The sequence below is a fragment of the Primulina tabacum genome, chromosome 10, assembly GCF_025594145.1.
Source record: "Primulina tabacum isolate GXHZ01 chromosome 10, ASM2559414v2, whole genome shotgun sequence".
Classification (NCBI taxonomy): Eukaryota; Viridiplantae; Streptophyta; class Magnoliopsida; order Lamiales; family Gesneriaceae; genus Primulina; species Primulina tabacum.
Genome location: NC_134559.1, coordinates 41528790 through 41541777, shown reverse-complemented (window position 1 = coordinate 41541777; position 12988 = coordinate 41528790). Strand labels below are relative to the sequence as shown.

Genomic DNA, 12988 nt, shown 5'->3' with positions numbered 1-12988 from the left:
AACAATTTTTCGACTGGTTTTATCCATAATTTACGTAAACGATCGTGACACGAGGTCTCCCAGGGAGGTCACCATCCTCCTCTGCCATCGAGCCAGAATGCTTAATTCGTGGTTATGATTGGGAGAGCAGTGCCGCGTGTTGTCCAGCGCCACTGCTCCACACGTACTTGAGGGATATAAAATAAACATCCACTCAATGTCGGGTGCGATCATACCAGCACTAATGCACCGGATCCCATCAGAACTCCGAAGTTAAGCGTGCTTGGGCGAGAGAGTACTAGGATGGGTGACCCCTGGAAGTCCTCGTGTTGCACCCTTTTCGGTTTTTTATTTTTGATTACTTGTTGACAGACGATTTTCGGCTCAAATCATCTGAATCTCGATCGGGACCAGATAAGACATGTGAAATGAAAGTAGCTCGGGCACTGCCGGATTTGGACAAAATTGTAGGCTAATTTGATTGTAAACGGGCAAACGGACGAGACTCATTACTACGCAATGAGCTGACGAGATTTTAGCCGAATTCCTTCTCTAAGACCCTCTAATTTGCGATTTACCGCTTCTGTTAAGCTTTCGTTTCCTCGAGAAATCCGCTTAGGAAGTTCGAAATTCGATTCCGGTTCCATTTTATCGTATCCCAGGCATAATAATAGCTTTACATTCGTTTTTCCTTCTTCTTATTTTTTTTTCTATTTTCTGGGAACATTTATCGATTTGGTGTTGTCGTGAGGCGGTTCTGTGCGGAAGGGTATGACGCAGATTACTCCGGAGACGGAGTTAACTAATTTAAAACAATTATTTCGAAACTGTTTTAATCCATAATTTACGTAAACGATCGCGACACGAGGTAGTCCCAGGGAGGTCACCCATCCTACCTCTGCCATCGCGCCAGAACGCTAACTTCGTGGTTATGATTGGGCGAGAAGCAGTGCCGCGTGTTGGTCCATCGCCGCCCGCTCCACACGTACTCGAGGGATATAAGAATAAAACATCCCACTCAATGTCGGGTGCGATCATACCAGCACTAATGCACCGGATCCCATCAGAACTCCGAAGGTAAGCCGTGCTTGGGGCGAGAGCAAGTACTAGGATGGGTGACACCCTGGGAAGTCCTCGTGTTGCACCCTTTTTCGTGTGTTTTTTCTATTTTTGATTACTTGTTTGACAGACGATTTTTCGGCTCAAATCATCTGAATCTCGATCGGGACCAATAAGACATGTGAAATGAAAGTAGCTCGGGCACTGCCAGGATTGGACAAAATTGTAGGCTAATTTGATTGTAAACGGGCAAACGGACGGGACTCATTACTACGCAATGAGCTGACGAGATTTAAGCCGAATTCCTTCTCTAAGACCCTCTAATTTGCGATTTACCGCTTCTGTTAAGCTTTCATTTCATCGAGAAATCCGCTTAGGAAGTTCGAAATTCGATTCTGGTTCCATTTTATCGTATCCCAAGCTTAATAATAGCTTTACATTCGTTATTTCCTTCTTCTTATTTTTTTTTTCTATTTTCTGGGAACATTTATCGATTTTTGTTGTCGTGAGCCGGTTCTGTACGGAAGGGTATGACGCAGATTACTCCGGAGATGGTTAACTAATTTAAAAAATTTATTTCGACTGTTTTATCCATAATTTACGTAAACGATCGCGACACGAGGTCTTCCCAGGGAGGTCACCCATCCTACCTCTGCCATCGCGCCAGAACGCTTAACTTCGTGGTTATGATTGGGCGAAAGCAGTGCCGCGTGTTGTCCATCGCCGTCCGCTCCACACGTACTCGAGGGATATAAGAATAAACATCCCACTCAATGTCGGGTGCGATCATACCAGCACTAATGCACCGGATCCCATCAGAACTCCGAAGTTAAGTATGCTTGGGCGAGAGCAATACTAGGATGGGTGACCCCCTGGGAAGTCCTTGTGTTGCACCCCTTTTCGTGTTTTTCTATTTTTGATTACTTGTTGACAGACGATTTTCGGCTCAAATCATCTGAATCTTGATCGGGACCAAATATGACATGTGAAATGAAAGTAGCTCGGGCACTGTCGGATTTGGACAAAATTGTAGGCTAATTTGATTGTAAACGGGCAAACGGACGAGACTCATTACTACGCAATGAGCTGACGAGATTTTAGCCGAATTCCTTCTCTAAGACCCTCTAATTTGCGATTTACCGCTTCTGTTAAGCTTTCGTTTCCTCGAGAAATCCGCTTAGGAAGTTCGAAATTCGATTCCGGTTCCATTTTATCGTATCCCAGGCATAATAATAGCTTTACATTCGTTATTTCCTTCTTCTTATTTTTTTTCTATTTTCTGGGAACATTTATCGATTTTTGTTGTCGTGCACCGGTTCTGTGCGGAAGGGTATGACGCAGATTACTCCGGAGATGGTTAACTAATTAAAAATAATTATTTCGACTGTTTTATCCATAATTTACGTAAACGATCGCGACACGAGGTCTTCCCAGGGAGGTCACCCATCCTACCTCTGCCATCGCGCCAGAACGCTTAACTTCGTGGTTATGATTGGGCGAGAGCAGTGCCGCGTGTTGTCCATCGCCACCCGCTCCACACGTACTCGAGGGATATAAGAATAAACATCCCACTCAATGTCGGGTGCGATCATAACAGCACTAATGCACATGATCCCATCAGAACTCTGAAATCAAGCGTGCTTGGGAGAGAGCAGTACTAGGATGGGTGACCTCCTGGGAAGTCCTCGTGTTGCACCCCTTTTCGGGTTTTTCTATTTTTGATTACTTGTTGACAGACGATTTTCGGCTCAAATCATCTGAATCTCGATCGGGACCAGATAAGACATGTGAAATGAAAGTAGCTCGGGCACTGCCGGATTTGGACAAAATTGTAGGCTAATTTGATTGTAAACGGGCAAACGGACGAGACTCATTACTACGCAATGAGCTGACGAGATTTTAGCCAAATTCCTTCTCTAAGACCCTCTAATTTGCGATTTACCGCTTCTATTAAGCTTTCGTTTCCTCGAGAAATCCGCTTAGGAAGTTCGAAATTCGATTCCGGTTCCATTTTATCGTATCCCAGGCATAATAGTAGCTTTACATTCGTTGATTCCTTCTTCTTATTTTTTTTTCTATTTTCTGGGAACATTTATCGATTTTTGTTGTCGTGAGCCGGTTCTGTGCGGAAGGGTATGACGCAGATTACTCCGGAGACGGTTAACTAATTTAAAACAATTATTTCGACTGTTTTATCCATAATTTACGTAAACGATCGCGACACGAGGTCTTCCCAGGGAGGTCACCCATCCTACCTCTGCCATCGCGCCAGAACGCTTAACTTCGTGGTTATGATTGGGCGAGAGCAGTGCCGCGTGTTGTCCAGCGCCACCTGCTCCACACGTACTCGAGGGATATAAGAATAAACATCCCACTCAATGTCGGGTGCGATCATACCAGCACTAATGCACCGGATCCCATCAGAACTTTGAAGTTAAGCGTGCTTGGGCGAGAGCAGTACTAGGATGGGTGACCTCCTAGGAAGTTCTCGTGTTGTACCCCTTTTCGGGTTTTTCTATTTTTGATTACTTGTTGACAGACGATTTTCGGCTCAAATCATCTGAATCTCGATCGGGACCAGATAAGACATGTGAAATGAAAGTAGCTCGGCCACTGCCAGATTTGGACAAAATTGTAGGCTAATTTGATTGTAAACGAGCAAACAGACGAGACTCATTACTACGCAATGAGCTGACGAGAATTTAGCCGAATTCCTTCTCTAAGACCCTCTAATTTGCGATTTAACGCTTCTGTTAAGCTTTCGTTTCCTCGGGAAATCCGCTTAGGAAGTTCGAAATTCGATTCCGGTTCCATTTTATCGTATCCCAGTCATAATAATAGCTTTACATTCGTTATTTTCCTTGTTCTTATTTTTTTTTCTATTTTCTTCGAACATTTATCGATTTTTGTTGTCGTGAACCGGTTCTGTGCGGAAGGGTAGGACGCAGATTACTCCGGAGACGGTTAACTCATTAAAAACAATTATTTCGACTGTTTTATCCATAATTTACGTAAACGGTCGCGACACGAGGTCTTCCCAGGGAGGTCACCCATCCTAGCTCTGCAATCGCGCCAGAACGCTTAACTTCATGGTTATGATTGGGCGAGAGCAGTGCCGCGTGTTGTCCATCGCCGCCCGCTCCACACGTACTCGAGAGATATAAGAATAAACATCCACTCAATGTCAGGTGCGATCATACCAGCACTAATCCACCGGATCCCATTAGAACTCCGAAGTTAAGCGTGCTTGGGCGAGAGCAGTACTAGGATGGCTTACCTCCTGGGAAGTCCTCGTGTTGCACCCCTTTTCGTGTTTTTCTATTTTTGATTACTTGTTGACAGACGATTTTCGGCTCAAATAATCTGAATCTCGATTGGGACCAGATAAGACATGTGAAATGAAAGTAGCTCGGGCACTGCCGGATTTGGACAAAATTGTTGGCTAATTTGATTGTAAACGGGCAAACGGACGAGACACATTTCTACGCAATGAGCTGATGAGATTTTAGCCGAAATCCTTCTCTAAGACCCTCTAATTTGCGATTTACCTCTTCTCTTAAGCTTTTGTTTCCTCGAGAAATCCGCTTAGGAAGTTCGAAATTCGATTCCGGTTCCATTTTATCGTATCCCAGGCATAATAATAGCTTTACATTCGTTATTTCCTTCTTCTTATTTTTTTCTATTTTCGGGGAACATTTATCGATTTTTGTTGTCGTGAGCCGGTTCTGTGCGGAAGGGTATGACGCAGATTACTCCGGAGACGGTTAACTCATTAAAAATAATTATTTCGACTGGTTTAACCATAATTTACGTAACCGGTCGCGACACGAGGTCTTCCCAGGGAGGTCACCCATCCTAGCTCTGCCATCGCGCCAGAACGCTTAACTTCATGGTTATGATTGGGCGAGAGCAGTGTCGCGTGTTGTCCATCGCCGCTTGCTCCACACGTACTCGAGGGATATAAGAATAAACATCCCACTCAATGTCGGGTGCGATCATACCAGCACTAATGCCATGGATCCCATCAGAACTCCGAAGTTAAGCGTGCTTGGACGAGAGCAGTACTAGGATCGGTGACCTTCTGGGAAGTCCTCGTGTTGCACCCCTTTTCTTGTTTTTCTATTTTTGATTATTTGTTGACAGACGATTTTCGGCTCAAATCATCTGAATCTCGATCGAGACTAGATAAGACATGTGAAATGAAAGTAGCTCGGACACTGCCAGATTTGGACAAAATTGTAGGCTAATTTGATTGTAAACGGGCAAACGGAGGAGACACATTACTACGCAATGAGCTGACGAGATTTTAGACAAAATCCTTCTCTAAGACCCTCTAATTTGCGATTACCTCTTCTCTTAAGCTTTCGTTTCCTCGAGAAATCCGCTTAGGAAGTTCGAAATTCGATTCCGGTTCCATTTTATCGTATCCCAAGCATAATAATAGCTTTACATTCGTTATTTCCTTCTTCTTTCTTTTTTTTCTATTTTCTGGGAACATTTATCGATTTTTGTTGTCGTGAGCCGGTTCTGTGCGGATGGGTATGACGCAGATTACTCCGGAGACGGTTAACTCATTAAAAACAATTATTTCGACTGTTTTAACCATAATTTACGTAACCGGTCGCGACACGAGGTTTTCGCAGGGAGGTCAGCCATCCTAGCTCTGCCATCACGCCAGAACGCTTAACTTCATGGTTATGATGGGGCGAAAGCAGTGCCGCGTGTTGTCCATCGCCGCCCGCTCCACACGTACTCGAGGGATATAAGAATAAACATCCCACTCAATGTCGGGTGCGATCATACCAGCACTAATGCACCGGATCCCAACAGAACTCCGAAGTTAAGCGTGCTTAGGCGAGAGCAGTACTAGGATGGGTGACCCCCTGGAAAGTCCTCGTGTTGCACCCTTTTTCGTGTTTTTCTATTTTGATTACTTGTTGACAAACGATTTTCGGTTCAAATCATCTGAATCTCGATCGGGACCAGATAAGACATGTGAAATGAAAGTAGCTCGGGCACTGCCGGATTTGGACAAAATTGTAGGCTAATTTGATTGTAAACGGGCAAACGGACGAGACTCATTACTACGCAATGAGCTGACGAGATTTTAGCCGAATTCCTTCTCTAAGACCCTCTAATTTGCTTTTTACCGCTTCTGTTAAGCTTTCGCTTCCTCGAGAAATCCGCTTAGGAAGTTCGAAATTCGATTCCAGTTCCATTTTATCGTATCTCAGGCATAATAATAGCTTTACATCGTTATTTACCCCTAGGTTGTCCTCGTGTTTCACCCCTTTTCGTGTTTTTCTGTTTTGATTACTTGTTGAAAGACGATTTTCGGCTCAAATCATCTGAATCTCGATCGTGACCAGATAAGACATGTGAAATGAAAGTAGCTCGGGCACTGCCGGATTTGGACAAAATTGTGGCCTAATTTGATTGTAAACGGGCAACGGACGAGATTCATTACTACGCAATGAGCTGACGAGATTTTAGCCGAATTCCTTCTCTAAGACCCTCTAATTTGCTATTTACCGCTTCTGTTAAGCTTTCGTTCCTCGAGAAATCCGCTTAGGAAGTTCGAAATTCGATTTCGGTTCCATTTTATCGTATCCCAGACATAATAATAGCTTTACATTCGTATTTCCTTCTTCTTATTTTTTTTCTATTTTCTGGGAACGTTTATCGATTTTTGTTTGTCAGTGAGCCGGTTCTGTGCGGAAGGGTATGAAGCAGATTACTCCGGAGGCGGTTAACTCATTAAAAACAATTATTTCGACTGTTTTATCCATAATTTACTTAAACGATCGCGACACGAGGTCTTCCCAGGGAGGTCACCCATCCTAGCTCTACCATCGCGCCATAACGCTTAACTTCATGGTTATGATTGGGCGAGAGCAGTGCCGCGTGTTTGTCCATCGCCGCCCGCTCCACACGTACTCGAGGGATATAAGAATAAACATCCCACTCAATGTGGGTGCGATCATACCAGCACTAATGCACCGGATCCCATCAGAATTTCGAAGTTAGCGTGCTTGGGCGTGAGCAGTACTAGGATGGGTGACCCCCAGGGAAGTCCTCGTGTTGCACCCCTTTTCGTGTTTTTCTATTTTTGATTACTTGTTGACAGACGATTTTCGGCTCAAATCATCTGAATCTCGATCGGGACCAGATAAGACATGTGAATGAAAGTAGCTCGGGCACTGCCGGATTTGGACAAAATTGTAGGCTAATTTGATTGTAAACGGGCAAACGGACGAGACTCATTACTACGCAATGAGCTGACGAGATTTTAGCCGATTCCTTCTCTAAGACCCTTTATTTTGCGATTTACCGCTTCTGTTAAGCTTTCGTTTCCTCGAGAAATCCGCTTAGGAAGTTCGAAATTCGATTCCGGTTCCATTTTATCGTATCTCAGCCTAATAATAGCTTTACATTCGTTATTTTCTTCTTCTTATTTTTTTTTCTAATTTCTGGGAACATTTATCGATTTTTGTTGTCGTGAGCCGGTTCTGTGCGGAAGGGTATGACGCAGATTACTCCAGAGACGGTTAACTCATTAAAAACAAGTTATTTCGACTGTTTATCCATAATTTACGTAAACGGTCGCGACACGAGGTCTTCCCAGGGAGGTCACCCATCCTAGCTCTGCCATCGCGCCAGAACGCTTAACTTCATGGTTATGATTGGGCGAGAGCAGTGCCGCGTGTTGTCCATCGCCGCCTGCTCCACACGTACTCGAGGGATATAAGAATAACATCCCACTCAATGTCGGGTGCGATCATACCAGCACTAATGCCATGGATCCCATCAGAACTCCGAAGTTAAGCGTGCTTGGACGAGAGCTGTACTAGGATGGTGACCTCCTGGGAAGTCCTCGTGTTGCAACCCTTTTTCTTGTTTTTCTATTTTGATTACTTTGTTGACAGACGATTTTCGGCTCAAATCATCTGAATCTCGATCGAGACCAGATAAGACATGTGAAATGAAAGTAGCTTCGGGCACTGCCGGATTTGGACAAAATTGTAGGGCTAATTTGATTGTAAACGGGCAACGGACGAGACACATTACTACGCAATGAAGCTGACGAGATTTTAGCCGAAATCCTTCTCTAAGACCCTCTAATTTGCGATTTACCTCTTCTCTTAAGCTTTCGTTTCCTCGAGGAATCCGCTTAGGAAGTTCGAAATTCGATTCCAGTTCCATTTTATCGGATCCTAGGCATAATAATAGCTTTACATCGTTATTTACCCCTAGGTTGTCCTCGTGTTTCACCCCTTTTCGTGTTTTTCTATTTTTGATTACTTGTTGACCGACGATTTTCGGCTCAAATCATCTGAATCTCGATCGGGACCAGATAAGACATGTGAAATGAAAGTAGCTCGGGCACTGCCGAATTTGGACAAATTGTGGGCTAATTTGATGTAAACGGGCAACGGACGAGATGCATTACTACGCAATGAGCTGACGAGATTTTAGCCGAATTTCTTCTCTAAGACCCTCTATTTGCGATTTACCGCTTCTATTAAGCTTTCGTTTCCTCGAGAAATCCGCTTAGGAAGTTCGAAATTCGATTCCGGTTCCATTTTATCGTATCCCAGGCATAATAATAGCTTTACATTCGTTATTTCGTTCTTTCTTATTTTTTTTTCTATTTTCTGGAACGTTTATCGATTTTTGTTGTCGTGAGCCGGTTCTGTGCGGAAGGGTATGACGCAGATTACTCCGGAGAAGGTTAACACATTAAAACAATTAATTCAACTGTTTTATCCATAATTCACGTAACGATCGCGACACGAGGTCTTCCCAGGGAGGTCACCCATCCTAGCTCTGCCATCGCGCCAGAACGCTTAACTTCATGGTTATGATTGGGCGAGAGCAGTGCCGCGTGTTGTCCATCGCCGCCCGCTCCACACGTACTCGAGGGATATAAGAATAAACATCCCACTCAATGTCGGGTGCGATCATACCAGCACTAATGCACCGGATCCCATCAGAACTCCGAAGTTTAGCGTGCTTGGGACGAGAGCAGTACTAGGGTGGGTGACCCCTGGGAAGTCCTCGTGTTGCACCCTTTTTCGTGTTTTTCTATTTTTGATTACTTGTTGACAGACGATTTTCGGCTCAAATCATCTGAATCTCGATCGGGACCAGATAAGACATGTGAAATGAAAGTAGCTCGGGCACTGCCGATTTGGACAAAATTGTAGGCTAATTTGATTGTAAACGGGCAAACGGACGAGACTCATTATCTACGCAATGAGCTGACGAGATTTTAGCCGAATTCCTTCTCTAAGACCCTCTAATTTGCGATTTACAGCTTCTGTTAAGCTTTCGTTTCATCGAGAAATCTGCTTAGGAAGTTCGAAATTCGATTCCGGTTCCATTTTATCGTATCCCAAGCATAATAATAGCGTTACATTCGTTATTTCCTTCTTCTTATTTTTTTTTCTATTTTCTGGGAACATTTATCGATTTTTGTTGTCGTGAGCCGGTTCTGTGCGGAAGGGTATGACGCAGATTACTCCGGAGACGGTTAACTCATTAAAACAATTATTTCGACTGTTTTATCCATAATTTACGTAAACGGTCGCGACACGAGGTCTTCCAGGGAGGTCACCCATCCTACCTCTGCCATCGCGCCAGAACGCTTAACTTCTTGGTTATGATTGGGCTGAGAGCAGTGCCGCGTGTTGTCCATCGCCGCCCTCTCCACACGTACTCGAGGGATATAAGAATAAACATCCCACTCAATGTCGGGTGCGATCATACCAGCACTAATGCCCTGGATCCCATCAGAACTCGAAGGTTAAGCGTGCTTGGACGAGAGCAGTACTAGGAATGGGTGACCCCCTAGGAAGTCCTCGTGTTGCACCCCTTTTCGTGTTTTTCTATTTTTGATTACTTGTTGACAGACGATTTTCGGCTCAAATCATCTGAATCTCGATCGGGACCAGATAAGACATGTGAAATGAAAGTAGCTCGGGCACTGCCAGATTTGGACAAAATTGTAGGCTAATTTGATTGTAAACGGGCAAACGGACGAGACTCATTACTACGCAATGAGCTGACGAGATTTTAGCCGAATTCCTTCTCTAAGACCCTCTAATTTGCGATTTAACGCTTCTGTTAAGCTTTCGTTTCCTCGAGAAATCCGCTTAGGAAGTTCGAAATTCGATTCCGGTTCCATTTTATCGTATCCCAGGCATAATAATAGCTTACATTCGTTATTTCCTTCTTCTTATTTTTTTTCTATTTTCTAGGAACATTTATCGATTTTTGTTGTCGTGAGCCGGTTTGTGCGGAAGGGTATGACGCAGATTACTCCGGAGACGGTTAACTCATTAAAAACAATTATTTCGACTGTTTTATCCATAATTTACGTAAACGGTCGCGACACGAGGTCTTCCCAGTGAGGTCACCCATCCTACCTCTGCCATCGCGCCAGAACGCTTAACTTCATGGTTATGATTGGGCGAGAGCAGTGCCGCGTGTTGTCCATCGCCGCCCGCTCCACACGTACTCGAGGGATATAAGAATAAACATCCCACTCAATGTCGGGTGCGATCATACCAGCACTAATGCACCGGATCCCATCAGAACTCCGAAGTTAAGCGTGCTTGGGCGAGAGCAGTACTAGGAATGGGTGACCCCCTAGGAAGTCCTCGTGTTGCACCCCTTTTCGTGTTTTTCTATTTTTGATTACTTGTTGACAGACGATTTTCGGCTCAAATCATCTGAATCTCGATCGAGACCAGATAAGACATGTGAAATGAAAGTAGCTCGGGCACTGCCGGATTTGGACAAAATTGTAGGCTAATTTGATTGTAAACTGGCAAACGGACGAGACATCATTACTACGCAATGAGCTGACGAGATTTTAGCCGAATTCCTTCTCTAAGACCCTCTAATTTGCGATTTACCGCTTCTCTTAAGCTTTCGTTTCCTCGAGAAATCCGCTTAGGAAGTTCGAAATTCGATTCCGGTTCCATTTTATCGTTATCCAGGCATAATAATAGCATTACATTCGTTATTTCCTTCTTCTTATTTTTTTTTCTATTTTCTGGGAACATTTATCGATTTTTGTTGTCCTGAGCCGGTTCTGTGCGGAAGGGTATGACGCAGATTACTCCGGAGACGGTTAACTCATTAAAAACAATTATTTCGACTGTTTTATCCATTATTTCCAGTAAACGGTCGCGACACGAGGTCTTCCCAGGGAGGTCACCCATCCTAGCTCTGCCATCGTGCCAGAACGCTTAACTTCATAGGTTATGATTGGGCGAGAGCAGTGCCGCGTGTTGTCCATCGCCGCCCGCTCCACACGTACTCGAGGGATATAAGAAATAAACATCCCACTCAATGTCGGGTGCGATCATACCAGCACTAATGCACCGGATCCCATCAGAACTCCGAAGTTAAGCGTGCTTGGGCGAGAGCAGTACTAGGATGGGTGACCCCCTGGGAAGTCCTCGTGTTGCACCCTTTTCGTGTTTTCTATTTTTGATTACTTGTTGACAGATTTTCGGCTCAAATCATCTGAATCTCGATCGGGACCAGATAAGACATGTGAAATGAAAGTAGCTCGGGCACTGCCGGATTTGGACAAAATTGTAGGCTAATTTGATTGTAAACGGGCAAACGGACGAGACTCATTACTACGCAATGAGCTGACGAGATTTTAGCCGAATTCCTTCTCTAAAACCCTCGAATTTGCGATTTACCGCTTCTGTTAAGCTTTCGTTTCCTCGAGAAATCCGCTTAGGAAGTTCGAAATTCGATTTCGGTTCCATTTTATCGTATCCCAGGCATAATAATAGCTTTACATTCGTTATTTTCTTCTTCTTATTTTTTTTTCTATTTTCTGGGAACATTTATCGATTTTTGTTGTCGTGAGCCGGTTCTGTGCGGAAGGGTATGACGCAGATTACTCCGGAGACGGTTAACTCATTAAAAACAATTATTTCGACTGTTTTATCCATAATTTACGTAAACGGTCACGACACAAGGTCTTCCCAGGGAGGTCACCCATCCTAGCTCTGCCATCGCGCCAGAACGCTTAACTTCATGGTTATGATTGGGCGAGAGCAGTGCCGCGTGTTGTCCATCGCGCCCGCTCCACACGTACTCGAGGGATATAAGAATAAACATCCCACTCAATGTCGGGTGCGATCATACCAGCACTAATGCACGGATCCCATCAGAACTCCGAAGTTAAGCGTGCTTGGGCGAGAGCAGTACTAGGGGGTGACCCCCTGGGAAGTCCTCGTGTTGCACCCTTTTCGTGTTTTTCTATTTTGATTACTTGTTGACAGACGATTTTCGGCTCAAATCATCTGAATCTCGATCGGGACCAGATAAGACATGTGAAATGAAAGTAGCTCGGGCACTGCCGGATTTGGACAAAATTGTAGGCTAATTTGATTGTAAACGGGCAAACGGACGAGACTCATTACTACGCAATGAGCTGACGAGATTTAGCCGAATTCCTTCTCTAAGACCCTCTAATTTGCGATTTACGCTTCTGTTAAGCTTTTTCCTCGAGAAATCCGCTTAGGAAGTTCGAAATTCGATTCCGGTTCCATTTTATCGTATCCCAGGCATAATAATAGCTTACATTCGTTATTTCTTCTTCTTTTTTATTTTCTGGGAACATTTATCGATTTTGTTGTCGTGAGCCGGTTCTGTGCGGAAGGGTATGACGCAGATACTCCGGAGACGGTTAACTCATTAAAAACAATTATTTCGACTGTTTTATCCATAATTTACGTAAACGTCGCGACACGAGGTCTTCCCAGGGAGGTCACCCATCCTACTCTGCCATCGCGCCAGAACGCTTAACTTCATGGTTATGATTGGGCGAGAGCAGTGCCGCGTGTTGTCCATCGCCGCCCGCTCCACACGTACTCGAGGGATATAAGAATAAAATCTCACTCAATGTCTGGTGCGATCA

The 12988-nt window shown here is 44.4% G+C and overlaps 15 non-coding genes across 15 annotated transcripts; all 15 read left to right on the top strand.

The window, feature by feature from the left end:
- The first annotated feature begins 201 nt into the window (after positions 1-201).
- Positions 202-317, top strand: LOC142515563 (5S ribosomal RNA). Its single transcript, XR_012811401.1, has one exon. It is a non-coding gene; the product is annotated as a 5S ribosomal RNA (ribosomal RNA).
- A 688-nt stretch (positions 318-1005) lies between these two features.
- Positions 1006-1127, top strand: LOC142509918 (5S ribosomal RNA). The gene has a single exon (XR_012808063.1). It is a non-coding gene; the product is annotated as a 5S ribosomal RNA (ribosomal RNA).
- A 689-nt stretch (positions 1128-1816) lies between these two features.
- LOC142514626 (5S ribosomal RNA) lies at positions 1817-1935 on the top strand. The gene has a single exon (XR_012810513.1). It is a non-coding gene; the product is annotated as a 5S ribosomal RNA (ribosomal RNA).
- A 683-nt stretch (positions 1936-2618) lies between these two features.
- Positions 2619-2737, top strand: LOC142510084 (5S ribosomal RNA). The gene has a single exon (XR_012808216.1). It is a non-coding gene; the product is annotated as a 5S ribosomal RNA (ribosomal RNA).
- Positions 2738-3421: 684 nt separating this feature from the next.
- LOC142514336 (5S ribosomal RNA) lies at positions 3422-3540 on the top strand. The gene has a single exon (XR_012810233.1). It is a non-coding gene; the product is annotated as a 5S ribosomal RNA (ribosomal RNA).
- A 684-nt stretch (positions 3541-4224) lies between these two features.
- On the top strand, positions 4225-4343 carry LOC142514764 (5S ribosomal RNA). The gene has a single exon (XR_012810641.1). It is a non-coding gene; the product is annotated as a 5S ribosomal RNA (ribosomal RNA).
- Positions 4344-5025: 682 nt separating this feature from the next.
- On the top strand, positions 5026-5144 carry LOC142507012 (5S ribosomal RNA). The gene has a single exon (XR_012805280.1). It is a non-coding gene; the product is annotated as a 5S ribosomal RNA (ribosomal RNA).
- Positions 5145-5827: 683 nt separating this feature from the next.
- On the top strand, positions 5828-5946 carry LOC142515276 (5S ribosomal RNA). The gene has a single exon (XR_012811130.1). It is a non-coding gene; the product is annotated as a 5S ribosomal RNA (ribosomal RNA).
- A 1064-nt stretch (positions 5947-7010) lies between these two features.
- On the top strand, positions 7011-7128 carry LOC142507130 (5S ribosomal RNA). Its single transcript, XR_012805393.1, has one exon. It is a non-coding gene; the product is annotated as a 5S ribosomal RNA (ribosomal RNA).
- Positions 7129-7808: 680 nt separating this feature from the next.
- Positions 7809-7926, top strand: LOC142509013 (5S ribosomal RNA). The gene has a single exon (XR_012807206.1). It is a non-coding gene; the product is annotated as a 5S ribosomal RNA (ribosomal RNA).
- Positions 7927-8991: 1065 nt separating this feature from the next.
- LOC142517452 (5S ribosomal RNA) lies at positions 8992-9110 on the top strand. Its single transcript, XR_012813197.1, has one exon. It is a non-coding gene; the product is annotated as a 5S ribosomal RNA (ribosomal RNA).
- A 683-nt stretch (positions 9111-9793) lies between these two features.
- LOC142509456 (5S ribosomal RNA) lies at positions 9794-9913 on the top strand. Its single transcript, XR_012807629.1, has one exon. It is a non-coding gene; the product is annotated as a 5S ribosomal RNA (ribosomal RNA).
- Positions 9914-10594: 681 nt separating this feature from the next.
- Positions 10595-10714, top strand: LOC142513829 (5S ribosomal RNA). The gene has a single exon (XR_012809755.1). It is a non-coding gene; the product is annotated as a 5S ribosomal RNA (ribosomal RNA).
- Positions 10715-11402: 688 nt separating this feature from the next.
- LOC142506508 (5S ribosomal RNA) lies at positions 11403-11521 on the top strand. Its single transcript, XR_012804797.1, has one exon. It is a non-coding gene; the product is annotated as a 5S ribosomal RNA (ribosomal RNA).
- A 678-nt stretch (positions 11522-12199) lies between these two features.
- Positions 12200-12315, top strand: LOC142515759 (5S ribosomal RNA). Its single transcript, XR_012811586.1, has one exon. It is a non-coding gene; the product is annotated as a 5S ribosomal RNA (ribosomal RNA).
- Positions 12316-12988: the final 673 nt, after the last annotated feature.